This window comes from Lemur catta, chromosome 1 (genome assembly GCF_020740605.2).
Source record: "Lemur catta isolate mLemCat1 chromosome 1, mLemCat1.pri, whole genome shotgun sequence".
Lineage (NCBI taxonomy): Eukaryota > Metazoa > Chordata > Mammalia > Primates > Lemuridae > Lemur > Lemur catta.
This window is the reverse complement of record NC_059128.1, coordinates 162,157,985-162,173,545: the sequence shown is the minus strand read 5'-3', so window position 1 is coordinate 162,173,545 and position 15,561 is coordinate 162,157,985. Positions and strand designations below refer to the sequence as shown.

The following is a 15,561-nucleotide window of genomic DNA, read 5'->3' as shown; positions in this document are numbered from 1 at the left end:
AATCAGATATGTATTAAAAAAATCACTTCTCCACATTCATGTGGAGAGTCACAGGATTCAGAATGCATAATATCTACTACTGCTATGTCATCTGTGTAGTAACTGAGTTTTTCTGAGTAGAAGAAATAGAGCTTTACGAAGGACTTATTTTGGTGAATCACAATCTGTTATTTCATGAGTACCCCAGTTAAAATACAGAGGTAATTACAGCTACAGGACCCTACAAGATTTAGAGTGCTTCCTTTCAGGGAAACTCATTAAGGAAACTATAAAGAACTAAGAACTTACAAAGAAAAATTAATTGCTACTTTTGGTCAGCCAATTTTAGAAAGACTCATGAGGTCTGGAGTTGTATATCAGGCTAATGGAGAGAAGAGAAACTCAGTGAAGTTCAGTTTACTGAGAGCATGATGGTATATAGTATGTTCATAAATTAATCTGGTCGTAAACCAACTCAAATATGAAGCAGCAGAACCATCACATAAAATATTTTAAATTTATTTTCATCAACACACTCCTTTCCCTTCCACATCAGCTACCAGTTACTGTGGCTGAGCCCTACCACTGAGATGCTCCACATCCACAATTTCAAAGTCAGAGTCATTGCTCTTTGACCACAGCCTCACATCTTTCTCACTTCCTTAATTTTTTTATTCTCTGTGAATTAAAATGAAAACTATATGGGGTTATTTTTTTTGTTAGTTTAGAGGTTTTTTGTTTTTTTTTGCAAATGGTGAAAAAGAATTTTAAAGTACAACAGAACATACTATAAGAAGCAATTTTCCTCTCCATCTCACATCCCTTCCTTACCAACAAATCCACATTCCCAAGGGCAGCCAATGTTCTTTCATAACACAGACATTTTTATGCTTGCACGAACCTTTTAAAAACATAAATGGGAGCATGTATTTTTAGTAATAAATTTAACAATGTGATTGTTAAAATGGAGACCATTCCAAATCAGTATGCAAATACCTTGTTATTTTTAATGATTGTATAGTATTCCACAGAGTAGATGTATCATGATTTAACTAGTCTTTTGATTTTGGGGACATTGAGATTCCTTCTTTCATTATTGTATGTGATATTGCACTGATTATCACTGTACAGATCTTTGTGTTTGTAGGTATATCTTGAGAGAAACAAACTGCTTACCTCATGTTACCTCAACTCTTCAATTTGATTTAGAACCTTTGATTGGAAAGAATAGTCTATTTTGTGAGTGATCTCACAAAAAACGGGGATTTGGGAAAACTGTAAAGCAGTGGTTTTCAAAGTGTGGTCTCCAAACCAGCAGCATCAGCATCACCTGGAAATTTGTTCAGAAAGGAAATTCTTTGACCCCATTCATCCAAATCTACTAAATCAGAAACTCTGGGCAAGGCTGAACAATCTGTATTTTTCTTTCTTTTGGCCTTGATTTATTCTTTCCCTTGTGCTGCTTTTTTTTTGTTATGTAAATCCAACTTTGTGTCCTAGATATTAGTTTTCTTCTCCCTGAATTATTGTTTCTACCTGTTTTTAAAAACATTTATTTATATTTCAATAGATTTAGGGGTACAAATGATTTTTGGTTACATGGATGAGTTATATCGTGGTAATGTCTGGGTTTTTACTGCATCATTCACCCAAAGAGTATACACTGCGTACAACAGGTAGTTTTTTCCCCTTACCCTCTTCCCAACCTCCCCCCTCTTGTGAGTCTCCAAAGCACATTGCACCACTCTCTGTGCCTCTGTGTACCTGTAGTTTAGTTCCCACTTAAAAGTGAGAACATGAAGTATTTGGTTTTCCATTCCCACATTACTTCAAGTAGGATAATAGCATCCAGTTCCATCCAACTTGCTGTGAACGACAATATTTTGTCCTTTTTATGGCTGAGTAGTATTCCATGGTGTATAAATACCACATTTTCTTTATTCACTCCTCTTTTGGGCACTTAGGTTGTTTTCACATTTTTGCAATTGTGAATTGTGCTGTGATAAACATATGATTTAGTTCTTGATTTGATTCTCAGCTAGCTTGTTATTGGTGTACAGGGGTGTTACTAATTTCCATACGTTGATTTTGTAACCTGAGTCTTCACTATATTCATTTGTTAAAGCTAGGAGTCTTCTGGAGGAGTTTAGGATATTAAGTACAAGGTCATATCATGGGCATAGATAGCATGACTTCCTCTTTTCCAATTTAGATAACCCTTTATTACTTTCTTTTGCCTGATTGCTCCCACTAGAACTTCCAATACTATGTTGAACAGAAGTGCTGAAAGTGGGCGTCCTTATCTTGTTCCAGTTCTTAGGTGGAATGCTTTCAGCTTTTCCTCATTCATTATGATGTTGGCTGTGGGACTGTCACATATGGCTTTTATTAATTTGAGGTATGCTCCTTCTATGCCTAGTTTATTGAAGGTTTTTAATCATGAAAGGATGCTGGATTTTATTGAATGCTTTTTCTGCATCTATTGAAATATCATATAGTTTTCATTTTTTAATCCTTTTAGGTGATGAATCACATTTATTGACTTGAATATATCAAACTATTCCTGTATCCCTGGGATGAAACCCACTTGATTGAGATGAATTATCTTTTTGATGTGCTGTCGAATTTGGTTTGCTAGTTTTCACTGAGGATTGTTGCATCTAGGTTCATCTGGGATATCAGTCTGTAGTTTCTTTGTTGTGTCCTTTCCTGGCTTTGGTACCAGGGCAATACTGGCTTCGTAGAATGAGTTAGGGAGGATTCCCTCCTTCTCCATCTTTTAAAACAGTTTCAGTAGGCTTAGTATCAGTTCTTTGAATATCTGGTAAATTTGGCTTGAATCCATCTGATCCTGGGTTGTTTTTTTTTTTTTTGGTTAGGAGATTTTTTATTACTGACTCAACCTCACTACTTGTTATTGGTCTGTTCAGGAATTCCATTTCTTTCTGATTCAAGCTTCCTAGGGGTTGTATGCTTCCAAAATCTGTATTTTAACAAGACTTCTGGGTGATTCTGATGCAACCTCAAGTTTGAGGACAACTACTTTAAGAATAAATAAGAGGGCCAGGTGCGGTGGCTCAAAGTGTAATCCTAGCACTTTGGGAGGAGACCCATGCAGGAGAATTGCTTGAGGTCAGGAGTTCAAGACCAGCCTGAGCAACATTGCAAGACCCCCATCTCTACACAAAACAGAAAAATTAGCCAGGTGTGGTGGTTATACACCCGTAGTCCCAGCTATTCAGGAGGCTGAGGCAGGAGGAGCACTTGAGCCCAGTTTGAGGTTGCAGCGAGCTATGATTATACCACTGTTTTCATCCCCAGGCAACAAAGAGAGACCCTGCCTCCAAAAACAAAAAAGTGAATAAGAGGATATAGTGTTGTGCCAGAAAGCTATCAGGAAGTTTTTAGTGATTCCTAACTTTTCCAGCTTTTGTTTTTTTTTAGCTACAGGAGCTTCTGTCTTTTCCCAGACAGAAATTTTCTTGTAATGTCAAATTTACCAAAATTTTTCTTTATGGTTTATGAGTTTGTGAATTCCATACCTAAGAATGTAACAATAATAATTTTATTACAATTTTGTTTATATCATTGATCCCTCTGGTATTCATTTGGTGCAAAAATAGAGATAATAGTTTCATGGTTTAATAAATGGCTAGTTAGTTTTCAAAACTGTATTACTGAATGATCCATTGTTTTCCCAAGGAACTGAAATTCCACTTTTATCATAGTATTAAATGTACTGAAGGTAGGTTTCAGAATCTCTATTTTATTTTACCTATGAGTCTGTCTAATTATGTGACAAATCCAAATTGTTATACTTATCCTATCTTCATAACACATTTAACAGTGGGTGGGGCAAATGACTCTTTTATTCCAGAACATAAATTAATCTGCTCATAAACTAACTTAAATATGAAGTATACCTGGCTATACTTAAATGTATATGTTTTAAAAGTTATTTTTGTAATTTATTTTTAATTCATGCATATTTTCTATGTATATTATTTTAAACTATGTAACCTATGTAACATTTTTTATTATTTATTTTCTTCAAAAGAAAAACTATCTTGATGCATTAGTTTTATCATTTATATTTTGTTATTACTTCATAACTACTCTTAGTATAAACTTCTTTTTTTCTTTAGATTTATTTTGCTGTTATTTTTCCTCATTACTCAAGATGAATAATTAACATTTTTTTGTTTAGCAATTTAAGAGTATAAGGCTAAGAATTTCTAAAAGCATTGTCTTAGTCAAAACCAATAGGTCCTGATCAATATACTTTATCATTATTTTCTAGAAATTTTGGAATTTCAGTTTTGATTCTCTTTTAGTAAAAGAGTAAAGAAAGTTTTAAAATTTTCTGTGATAGGTCTTTTTTGGGAGAAATTTTCTATTTTTGTGATTAATTTTAAGTTTTGTTGTCAAAGAATGAAACCTGTACCATTTCTACTATGTGAAATTTACTAAAGATTTTTTGTGACTACTTTTTAGATAAATATTCTATAGATACATTAATATGTACAGAGAGTTTCATATATATCAATTATATCTAATTTACTAAACGTGAATAGATAGGTTCTCCATATACTTACTTTGTAGTGAGTCATCTGATTCATCATGAATTAGGAGAGGTACAAGTCACTTACTACTATTGCATTTCTATGTATTTCTCTTTATATTTCCTGTAGCTGTTATGTTATAAATTCTGCTGTTATTGGCGTGTATGGGGGGGTATACAATGACTAAAGAAAGATCTTCGTTGTGAATTGTAAACTTTTTCACTATAAATTGTTCTCATTTATCTCATTCAATGCTATCTGCTTTAAATTCACTTTGATGTGAATATCATTACATATGCCTTCATTTCCATTTGCTTTTCCTGGTATGCCTGTGCAAATTGTTTTATTTTGAATTTTTTTCAGTTTCCTTTGCCTTGGGATGATTTACTTGTAATAGAATAGGGTTGATTTTATTTTATTTTTTAAAAACAGATTTAACTTCGCCTTTAGACCATGATGTGATAACTGTATTGCACATGTTCTCACAGCTAGAAAACTGGACAAAATATATAAATACGCAGACATTAGAAGATAAGCTGCACAGAACTGTGATCCCTGACATAAGGGGGAAAACATGCATATAAATCCATATATTAGAAAAGAAGAAGTTTCAAATGTTGACTGGCTTTCTAGCTATATGCACTTTTGGGACTGCAGAGTAGGAAGGGGAAATCAAAAGCAGAATGCATTGGTCTTGCTGGGCTAGGAAGACAGAGATTGGAGGCTGAGGAAAGTGTATAGGACATTATTTCTTTTTTTTTTTTTTTCTTTTTTGAGACAGGGTCTCACTCTGTTGCTTGGGCTAGATTGCAGTGGCATCATCATAGCTCACTGCAACCTCAAACTACTGGGCTCAAGTGATCCTCCTGCCTCAATCTCCGGAGTAGCTAGGACTACAGGGTACACCACCACACCCAGCTGATTTTTTTGTTTTTATAGAGACAGGGTCTTGCTATGTTGCTCAGGCTGGTCTTGAACTCCTGGCTTCAAGAGATCTTCCCACCTCAGACTCCCAAAGTGCTAGGATTACAGGCATGAGCCACCACACCCGGCCAGGACATATTACTTTTAAAGGGGGAAGCTACACAGAGAACAATCTCCAGAAATCTGCACCAGGGGTCTCCTTAAGTGTTTGCTCAATACTAAGTTGTGCAGGTGAAGGCTAAAGTACTCTAAGAGGCCAAGTAAAAAAAAAAAAAAAAAAAAATCAGAAAAAGAACTACTACAGCAGCGAAAAACTGTAAGCTTTTATAATGCTGGGAAATGTTCATGTTCTCACCAGTCAAACTGGACAGAGGTAGTGTGTGTGTGGAAATTTTAGTAGAGACCCTAAAATCACCATGCCTTAGTAGCAGGGTTAAATTGGCCCTTGGGTAGAAGATACATTAGAACCATACTTTTAAGAAGTTTAAAAACAAATATCAAAAAGATCAAGAAAGCCAGGTGTGGTGGCTCATGCCTGTAATCCTAGCTCTCTGGTAGGGCGAGGTGGGTGGATCATTTGAGCTCAGGAGTTCGAGACCAGCCTGAGCAAGAGCGAAACCCCGTCTCTACAAGAAAAAAAAAAAAAAAAAGAAAGAAAGAAATTAGCTGGACAACTAAAAATATGTATATAAAAAAATTAGCCGGGCATGGTGGCGCATGCCTGTAGTCCCAGCTACTCGGGAGGCTGAGGCAGGAGGATTGCTTGAGCCCAGGAGTTTGAGGTTGCTGTGAGCCAGGGTAACGCCATGGCACTCTAGCCCGGGCAACAGAGTGAGACTCTGTCTCAAAAAAAAAAAAAAAAAAAAAAGATCAAGATGATCCCGAAGGAATTTAACAGCCTGCCAAAAAGTAAACTCAACATTCCTTTAACAAAAAAACTACAAAATTCAGAAATTCAAAAACATAACATTCAAAATGTACAACATTCAAAAAAAATTACAAATCATATAAAGAAACAGGAAAAGTTGAATGACCCATAAATAAACATTTCAGAAAAGAGTAATACCAGTATCACAAATGCTTTCTGAAAATATGAAATGAAAAACTCGTATTATGAGGTCAGCATTACCAAGGCCTCCAAATCTAACAAAGGCACTATGAGAAAACTGTAGACCAACATTTACCATGAACATAAGCACAAAAATCCTTCACAAAATATTAGCAAATCATTTCCAACCACAAATAGAAGGCACTGAGGCTGGAAAGGAAGAAATAAAATTTTCTGTAAGTGCAGATGACATAACTAATTGTCTATGAAATCCCAATCTACAAAAAAAGCTACTTAAAACTAATAAGTGAGTTTAGAAAGGATATAGGATGCAAGGTCACTATACCATAATTAGTTAAATTTGGATATACTAGAGATAAATGACCAGAAATTGAAATGAAAAGAAACAGCATCTTTACAATAGCACCCAAAACCCCACGGATTATTTAGGGATGTAGACGAAATAAATGTAATGCTGGAAACTATTGCATGCTGGAAACTATTAAAAAAATGAGACTCAGAAAGCCCTAAATAAACGGAAAGATACCGTATTTACTGGCTAGAATAATCAATACTGTTAAGATGTCTATTTTCCTAAAACTGATTTTATAGATTCAATGCAATCCTAATCAAAATCTTATCATGATTTCCGGCAAAATCAACAGAGTGATTTTAAAATAAGAATGGAAGAGCAAAGGAATGGAAATAGCCAGAAAAATTTAAAAAAGAAAAACAGGTTGTAGGACTCATATGACATGATATGCAGAATTCCCATAAAGGCAAAGAATGAAGACAACATAGTATTGGTGAAAGACACCTAGATCAATGGAACAGAATAAAGTTTGGAAAAAGAGCCACATATACAATCAACTGATTCTTGCTGAAGATGTCAAGGGAGTTCAATTGTGAAAGCATGGTCTTTTTGGCACATGATGTTGGAATAATTGCACATCCATTACACAACAATGAACATTGTACCTATATTTCACACTAAATACAAAAATTAACTCAAAATGGAAAACAGGCCTAAAGACAAAAATTGTAAAATGTCTCAAAAATAAGCAAGAGAAAATCTTGTGACAACCGATGAATGCAAAGATTTCTTAGGACACACAAAACTCTAATAATAAAAAACTGATAAACTGGACTTTATCAAAATTAAAAACTTCTCTTTGAAAGGCACTATTAAGAAAAGGAAACTACAAGCAACACATTGAGAGAAAATATTTACAAAATACATATATGAAAAAAGACTTATTTCTTGAATATACAAAGAATTCTCATCACTTGATCATAATAAACAAATGTCCCAAAGAGATGTAAACAGACACTTTACCAAAGAAAAGGTATGAATAGCAAGTAAACATATAAAAAGATGTTCAGCATTATTAATTAGTATAGAAATGCAAATGAAAACAATGTAATACTACTACATATCTACTAAAATGGCTTTTTAAAAAATGAAAACCAAGTGGTGACATGGATACAAAGTAACTGAAACACTCATGCACTGCTGCTGGTAACAGAAAATAGTACAGCCATTTTGGAAAGCAGTTTGCAAACCATTTTGCTATTTCTTAAAAAGTTAAATATGTATTTAACCAAACAACCCAGTGATTTGTCTCCTTGGTATTTATCCAAGACAAATATGTTCACACAAATACCTGCATGTGAATATTTACAGTGGTTTTATTCCTAATTGCTCCAAACTGGAAAAACTCACATGTCCTTCAAGTGGTAAAGGGCTAGACAGACTGTGGTCCATCCAAATATTGGAATACTACTCAGTAATAAAAAACAATGAGCCACTGATACAGGAAATAAGAATAAATCTTAAATGTATTATGCTAAGGGAAATAAATCAGACTTATATGGTTACATACCGAATGATTCTAATTATATGACATTTTGGAAACAGCAGAACTATAGAGACAGGCTGAACAGATCAGTGTTTGTTACAAATTAGGAGTTGAGGAAGGGAATGACTACAAAGGAGCATAAGGAAAACTTTTAAAGGGAAGGAACACTTCTATGTACCAACTGCAGTACAAATCTGTGTGTTTGCCAAATTACACTTCAATAAACCTGACTTAAAAAATATCACTGATACTGCCAAATCAAGTCACAAAAACCTTGAATGCTAAACAATCACATAAAAAATGGTAGAGAATTTTTTTAAAAAAAACCTAAGTTAATACAGTATTAAATTCAAGTGAATGAAAAAAAAAGGTAGAATAGATAAATTCTCAGTGACTATACTCTTAGAGCACTAGAAATTAAGTCATTAAGTATGAAATGTCCAATTTCCTTAAGTACTAAATTTGACAGTTGATATCTCTAACATTTTCACCTTGAGAATTCTTATTTTTATTTTGAAGTTACACCTCATTCTTTCAAACTCATGGTTTTTGGCTTGTGATTATCTTTCAAACAATTTTTTTGAACAATTTTTGTGAAACCATGGATAAGCCAAAAGTCTGTATTATTTTTGAGTATGAGCTCCATTGTGGAACCAATGCTGCGCAGACAAATCAAAATATCAGTGAAGTGTTTGCAAAGAATGTGGCTAATGAATGCATAGTACGTCTATGGTCCCAGAGTTCTGTTCTGGTGATTTTAATCTTGAAAATGAGCGACGTGGGTAACCTGACACCAAGGTGGATAACGATGAGCTCAAAGCTAGTGGAAGCGAATCCATCTCAACCTACGCATCAATTAGCAGCAAGGTTTGACATTACTATTCCAACAATATTGGACCATTTGAAACAAATGGCCAAGGTAAAGAAGCTGGATAGATGGGTACTGCATGAATTAAACAAGTGTCAGAAGAGAAATAGTCTTGAAGCTGCCTTTCTTTGCTGTCACGACATAAAGGCAAAACATTTCTACAGCCTGTTGTTACATGTGATGAAAAATGGATTCTTTTTGACAATTGCAAGCATTCAGCACAATGACTGGACATAGAGGAAGTGCCTAAACATAGTCCAAAATGGAACATTCATCAGAAAAAGCTAATGGTGTCTCTCTGGTGGTCGAGCACTGGTATTATCCACTACAGCTTCATGAAAGATTCCAGTGGATGTCGACTGCAAACAAGTGGATGAAATGATGAGGATGCTTGTGATTAAGCAGCCAAGATTGGTCAACAGAGACAGGCCGATCTTCTTGCCAGACAATACTCAACCACATGTTGCACAAACAACACTGCTCAAACTACAGAGGCTTGACTTGGAAAGTCTCTGTCATCCACATATTGCTATACCTTGCATCAACTGACTACCACTTTTTCCAGGCTTTGGACCACTTCTTGGAAGGAAAATATTCAATTCTCGACAAGCTGTGGAAAATGCCTATCATGATTTCATCGCCACTTGCTCTCCAGGCTACTTCGCTGGTGGCATAAGCAAGCTACCATTAAGATGGCAAAATTGTGTCGATAGTTTAGGTACATACTTTGATTAATTGCACTGCTTCTTGTTTGAGATACAATAAACTAAACTTTTGATTCAAAATTGGATATTTCATATTTAATAAACTAATAGTATGTAAGAAATTTGAGAGAGATTAAATATTATCATGGAAATATGAACAGGGATCACACACAAAAAATACTCTATTAAATCCAGCATAAAATTTGTTTTCATATTCAAAATATTGATAAAGTAAAAAGCTGAAATAACTAATCAAAGAGAACAGAACTGTGTTCCATCCATTCTGGAGACAGTGAAGAGGGGAAAAAGGGTAAACTTCCTGCCAGTTTGGTGGTACTTCAAATTCTGGTCTTTTCCAATATGCATGCTATTATTTACTTAACCACAGTCCTCAAATGGCTATTCCATTCATTTTGATAAGGTTTTATAGCTGTATTCAGGCGGAGAAAGAGAGTAGAGTGTGCTTGTTCCATCTTACCTAGAACCAAAACCTCTGTACTTGGATATCAAAGAGTCCTTACAAACTGAAAATGTCCAGACTCTTGCACCTCTCACTGTCTTTCCCAACTAAGGAAACAGCAACTCAACCCTCTAATTTATCAGGGTTGGATAAATGGAACCTTGGAATCTTCTTGATTTCTCTTTTTCTCATATCCTAAATTTAATACATCAGCAAATCTGGTGGGATTTACCTTCAGAATATATACTCACAATCTCACCACTTTTCACCAACTTTACTGATACCATCCCTGGTCTTTTACCCTGATATCAACTTTACTGATAACAACATCATCTTTCACCTTGATTAACCAATCACTTATTTAATTTTAAAAATTTATCTTTTATTTAATTGAAGAATCTGTGAGGGCCTAATACATATCAACTACTGTTTTAAATGGTAAGGTTATGGCAATAATCAAAATAGACAACAATCTTTGTCCTCACGAAGCTTATTTGCTAGTGGAAATTTTCTTCTTGTGGAAAATTATTATTATTTAAATAGCTTCTTAACTGATTTCCCTTCTTCAGCCCTTGTCTTCCTAACAGTCCATTCTGATCACTGATTCCAGAGTGATCCTTTCAAAGGGTAAGTCAGATGATGTTATGTCTCTGCTCAAATTTCTCTAATGGCTTAACACTTCAGAATAAAAGCTTATGTCCTTACACTGGCTTTCAGGATCCTACTCAATCTGGTTGCACCGTTTGGCCTCATTTCCTACTCCTGCTCACTTTGTTCCAGCCTCACTGGCTTTGAGCATGTCTGTCATAGTTCTGCTTCAGGACCTTTGTACTTGCAGTGTTATCCGCTTGAGGCTTTCTCCTCAGAAATACGCCTCGTTTGCTCCCATAGCTACTTCAGGTCTTTACTCAAATGTGACTAGCTCAGGGAGACCTTCTCTGACCACCAAATTAAAAATTACAACTCTCAAGTCCTTCTGTACTCCTTATATCCCTTCCCTCTTTGTTTTTCTGCATAGCACTTATTACTGCCTAACATAATCTATATTTCACATTTATGTCTTTACTGTCTATCTCCCCCATTATAATAGAAGATCCATAAGGGCATGGATTTTTCTTTGAGTTGTTGTGGGGTTGTCCCCCCATTACTGTAAAATCAATGCCTAAAATAGTGTCTAACACATAGTGGATGTTCAATATACTCTTGTTGAATATTCTTAAGACTCTTTATAAAATCCAGTTAAAAACTATGGTATGTTAGAGCTGGATGTGACTTTAAAAACCCTCTAGTCCTGTCTTTGACAGCACATACTGGAGATAATCTGGATACAACATGATAATTGTTTTTTACAACTACTGCCAAGAATTGCTCTCCATCAATTTCCATAATCATCAGTGTGTTATGCTGTCTTCCTTCTGACCTAACCTGACACACATCATCCGTCTGAGATCATATGGCAGGCCAGTGGGACAATGAGGAAACTGGGAGGTTAAGTGACTTGTCTGGCCATCAGTGAGACAGTGGCAGTACCAGGATTCACTTCTAATCTCTTAACTTACAGTACAGAATTCCTCCTTCCTTATGTCACATTGCCCTTCAAAAACTTGCAATGTTGAGTTGTTAGCTTTTATTATTTTTAAAAATACGGATTGTTTCCTGTGACATGAGATAAAGTCTTCAGAAATTAGTAATTGAGACCCAGAAAGAAAGGTATGCTTTCTTGATAAAGCTTCCTCAACTCGAAAATTTCCAAACACTACATACAATCCATAAAATTCTTTGGGTTTATAAATGTGGTTCCACAAATACTAGAATTGTATTTATCAGTCATTTGGTACAAATGTTTTGGAACGAATTGTTTGTATCAAAGACTTAGAATGGGACCAAGGTTCCTACCCAGCAGTCTTCAGGCAGAACTCTCCTATCTTACTATCACCCCACGTACAAAATTATCAGCACTTACACCCATCTTTTCCACCTTCCCTCTTGGTAAAGTTGGAGATGAGTCCCTCGTGCTTATCTATTTGTCTGCTAAATCTCCTCTTCAGATTAGGTATCTTTCCTGCAATTTTCAGACTAATATACATAGCTGCCTGGGCACTGGAATTTATCACCTGGATGCCCCACAGCACCTGATACTCAAAATGTTCCATGGTGAACTCATTATTCCCCCTGAACATGCTCCTGCTGTGCTCTCCATCTCAGCTGACAAAGCAAAAATCTGAATATTACTCGACTCCACTGTCTCCTCAATCTCAACTGACCTCCTCCTCCATACAATAATCATGAGTCTATGGTTTTGAGCTTTCTGATCCATCCTTTTTATCCCTATTCTCATTCTAGCCCAGGGCACTGTCATCTGGCCCATTTGACTGGATTGCTCTAATCTGGCCTCTGTTCAATTTCCTCTTCATACTACACCTCAATGTGCTCTTGCAATTGAAATCTGATCCTGAGGCTCCCCTGCTTACAGCCCTTTAGTGACTTGCAACAGCCCTGAGGACAGGGTTTAAACTCCTAACTGGAATGGCAAGGCTCTTCCTGACTTCACCAACAACTCCTTACCAACCCTAATGCCAGCGGCTCTAATCACTTAACAGTGATGTACCTAATCACTGTTTAGGTGAAACAAAGTATCAACTCCTTCTTGACCTCCATTTTCTCTCCAACAACTAAGTCTTTAATCTCTTATATCCCTTTTCTTAAATTCGTTAACATTTGTCTCTGTTGGCAACACCCAACATCTGACAACTCTCTTCCTCTCTGGCCTCTGTGATAATCTATATTTGTAGGTCTTCTCCTATCTTTCTAATGTTCTTCCTCTTACTATGGATATTCTCCACAATGGAGATGCTCATTAAACCCCTAATAGCTGTTTACATGAGGTAACTTTAAAAAACGAAAATATAATCTATTCATTCACAAATATTTATTAAGAACATATATATGCCAGGTTCTATCTAGGTGCTGGGGACATAACAATGAACAAGATAAAGTCCTTGCCTTCCTGGAGCTTATATTGTAGTGGGGGAGCTAGGTGTAAACAAATAACTACATAATAACTCATAAATGCTATTAAGAAAAATAAAGTAGGTAGGGGGATACTGAACCATAAATGCAGTAAGGAGACAAGCCACGGGAACATCCTGGGGCGGGTAGGTAGGGATGTTAAGGAAGGAAGCAGCAATGCAAAGGCTCCATGTCAGGAACAAACTTGACATGTCTGAGGCATAGCAGAGACCACCGTAACTAGGTAGAAGACGAGGTTGAAAAGGTGCCCAGAGGCCTCGTAGGGTCTTATAGGCCACGGCAAGGAAGGATTCTGGATACTGTTCCAAGCGTGATGAGATGCTCTTGGAGGGTTTTAAACAGGAGACTATTATATTTCTATTTTAAATGGGCCACTCTTGCTACTGTGTGGAGAAGAGACTGTAGACAGACTAGGATGAAAACAGGGAGAACCAGTTAGGAGGCATTTGCAATAGTTCAGGTGAGAAATGATAGAAGGCCTGGACTCGGGTGAGGTGGCCTGGTGGAGCTGGTAACAAGTGGGGGAATTCTGGACATATTTTGATGATACAGGCAACATAATAAGTTGATAGATGTGAAATGAGAGGGAAATAACAGAATCCAGATGATTCCTGGGTTTTAGGAGAGCAAGTGAGTGGATGCTGGTGTCATTTTATTTACAGATGGGAGAAGACAGGGAGCCATGCAGTTTTTACATGAATATCAAGAATGCAGTGTTGGACAGGTTAAGTCAGAACAGTCTTGCGGATTTCTGAGTGGTGCCTGGACAGTTGGATACGTGAGTTTAGATCTCAGAGGAGAAGCATAGGCTGGAGACATATCTTTGAGACTCATGACCCTTACAGATAATACTAAAAAGCCACAGGGCTATGTAAGATCACCTAGGGAAACAGAAGAGAAAAGGTCTGAGAACTGAGTCCTGGGACGTACCAACATTTAGCAGTCAGAAGGAGGAAAATGAACTATTATAATAAAGGAGATTGAGAAGAAAGAGCCAGTGGAAGTAGGAGAAAAACCAGAATGGGTTTCTCAGGAAATCAAGTAGAAAGAATATTTCAAACAAGAGGAAGAAACCAATGGTTTCAAAGACGAAGGGCTGAGTGAAAAAAGAAACGAAAAGTGACCACTGCATATAGTAACATGGGCTAAATGTGGTCAGGTGGAGTAGGGCAGGGGGTGGAGGGATGGCAGACTGAGAGTAACGGGTTTAAAAGAGAGTGGAAGTTGAAGAATTGGAAATTGTGCTGCCCCCTGCACTTCTTGTAAGGAGATTTACTCTAATGGGTAGTAAGAAATAGGAAAAAGCCAGAGAAGATACGTGGTCAAGCTGGGGTGTTTTAATGTTTGTTTCTTACTCCTTCAGATGAGAGAGATTACAGCACACTTGTTTCTATGCTATAGTACAAACAGTATAATATGAATAATACGGTACAGGTACAGATGGTTGTCACCTGGGACTTGAGCAGCTGCATGAAGTTAACAAAGACAATGGCCAAGAACAAACTGAGCAGGAAGAAGTCCAGGAATGTATTTCACGTAGCCAGTTAAAAATATTTTAAGGTTGAAAAAAAAATAAAACCAATTATCACTAATCTTAAGAAGATAAATATTTTAAATGATGAAAAAGTTAACAGAGTGAATAAAGTTTTTGTAGATATACAAAAGGAACGTGCTCAGTTCTCAGAAAGCCTTTCCCCTAAACCTCTGCAGAAACAGCTGATTCCTCAGCAGCATCACGAAAATGAACCAGTTAATGCTGGTTGATAAAGCTACATGATTAACAACTTAGTTGTAATACAGTGGTGAAGTATGAAACTTCCTAAAACGACCAACAAATTAAATGTTTTACACAATTAAAAAATATAGTAGATATGAGAAAATTAATGTAGGAAGAAATAGATACAACTATGGAACAAATTATTTGAGTAGGAGACAGTAGGACCCAGTGCCTAAGCAGAGGGATAAGGGTCTGTGTTGGAGGGGAGCAGGGATGCAAGAAGCTGAAAGGTTTGCTTGTGGGAATGTTGAGGAAATTCCCTTCTATGTTCTCAGTAAAACAAGTAGTAAGGCTGTAATGAGGCTGAGGGGAAGGCTGTGTTGGAGAGAAGTGTCGGACATCTAAGAAGA

General features: G+C 36.3%; 1 protein-coding gene across 2 annotated transcripts in view; it reads right to left on the bottom strand.

Moving 5' to 3' along the window:
• Nucleotides 1-15,561, bottom strand: part of TBC1D5 (TBC1 domain family member 5) — a 538,038-nt gene that overhangs the window by 142,064 nt on the left and 380,413 nt on the right. The gene's annotated exons all lie outside the window — the stretch shown is intronic.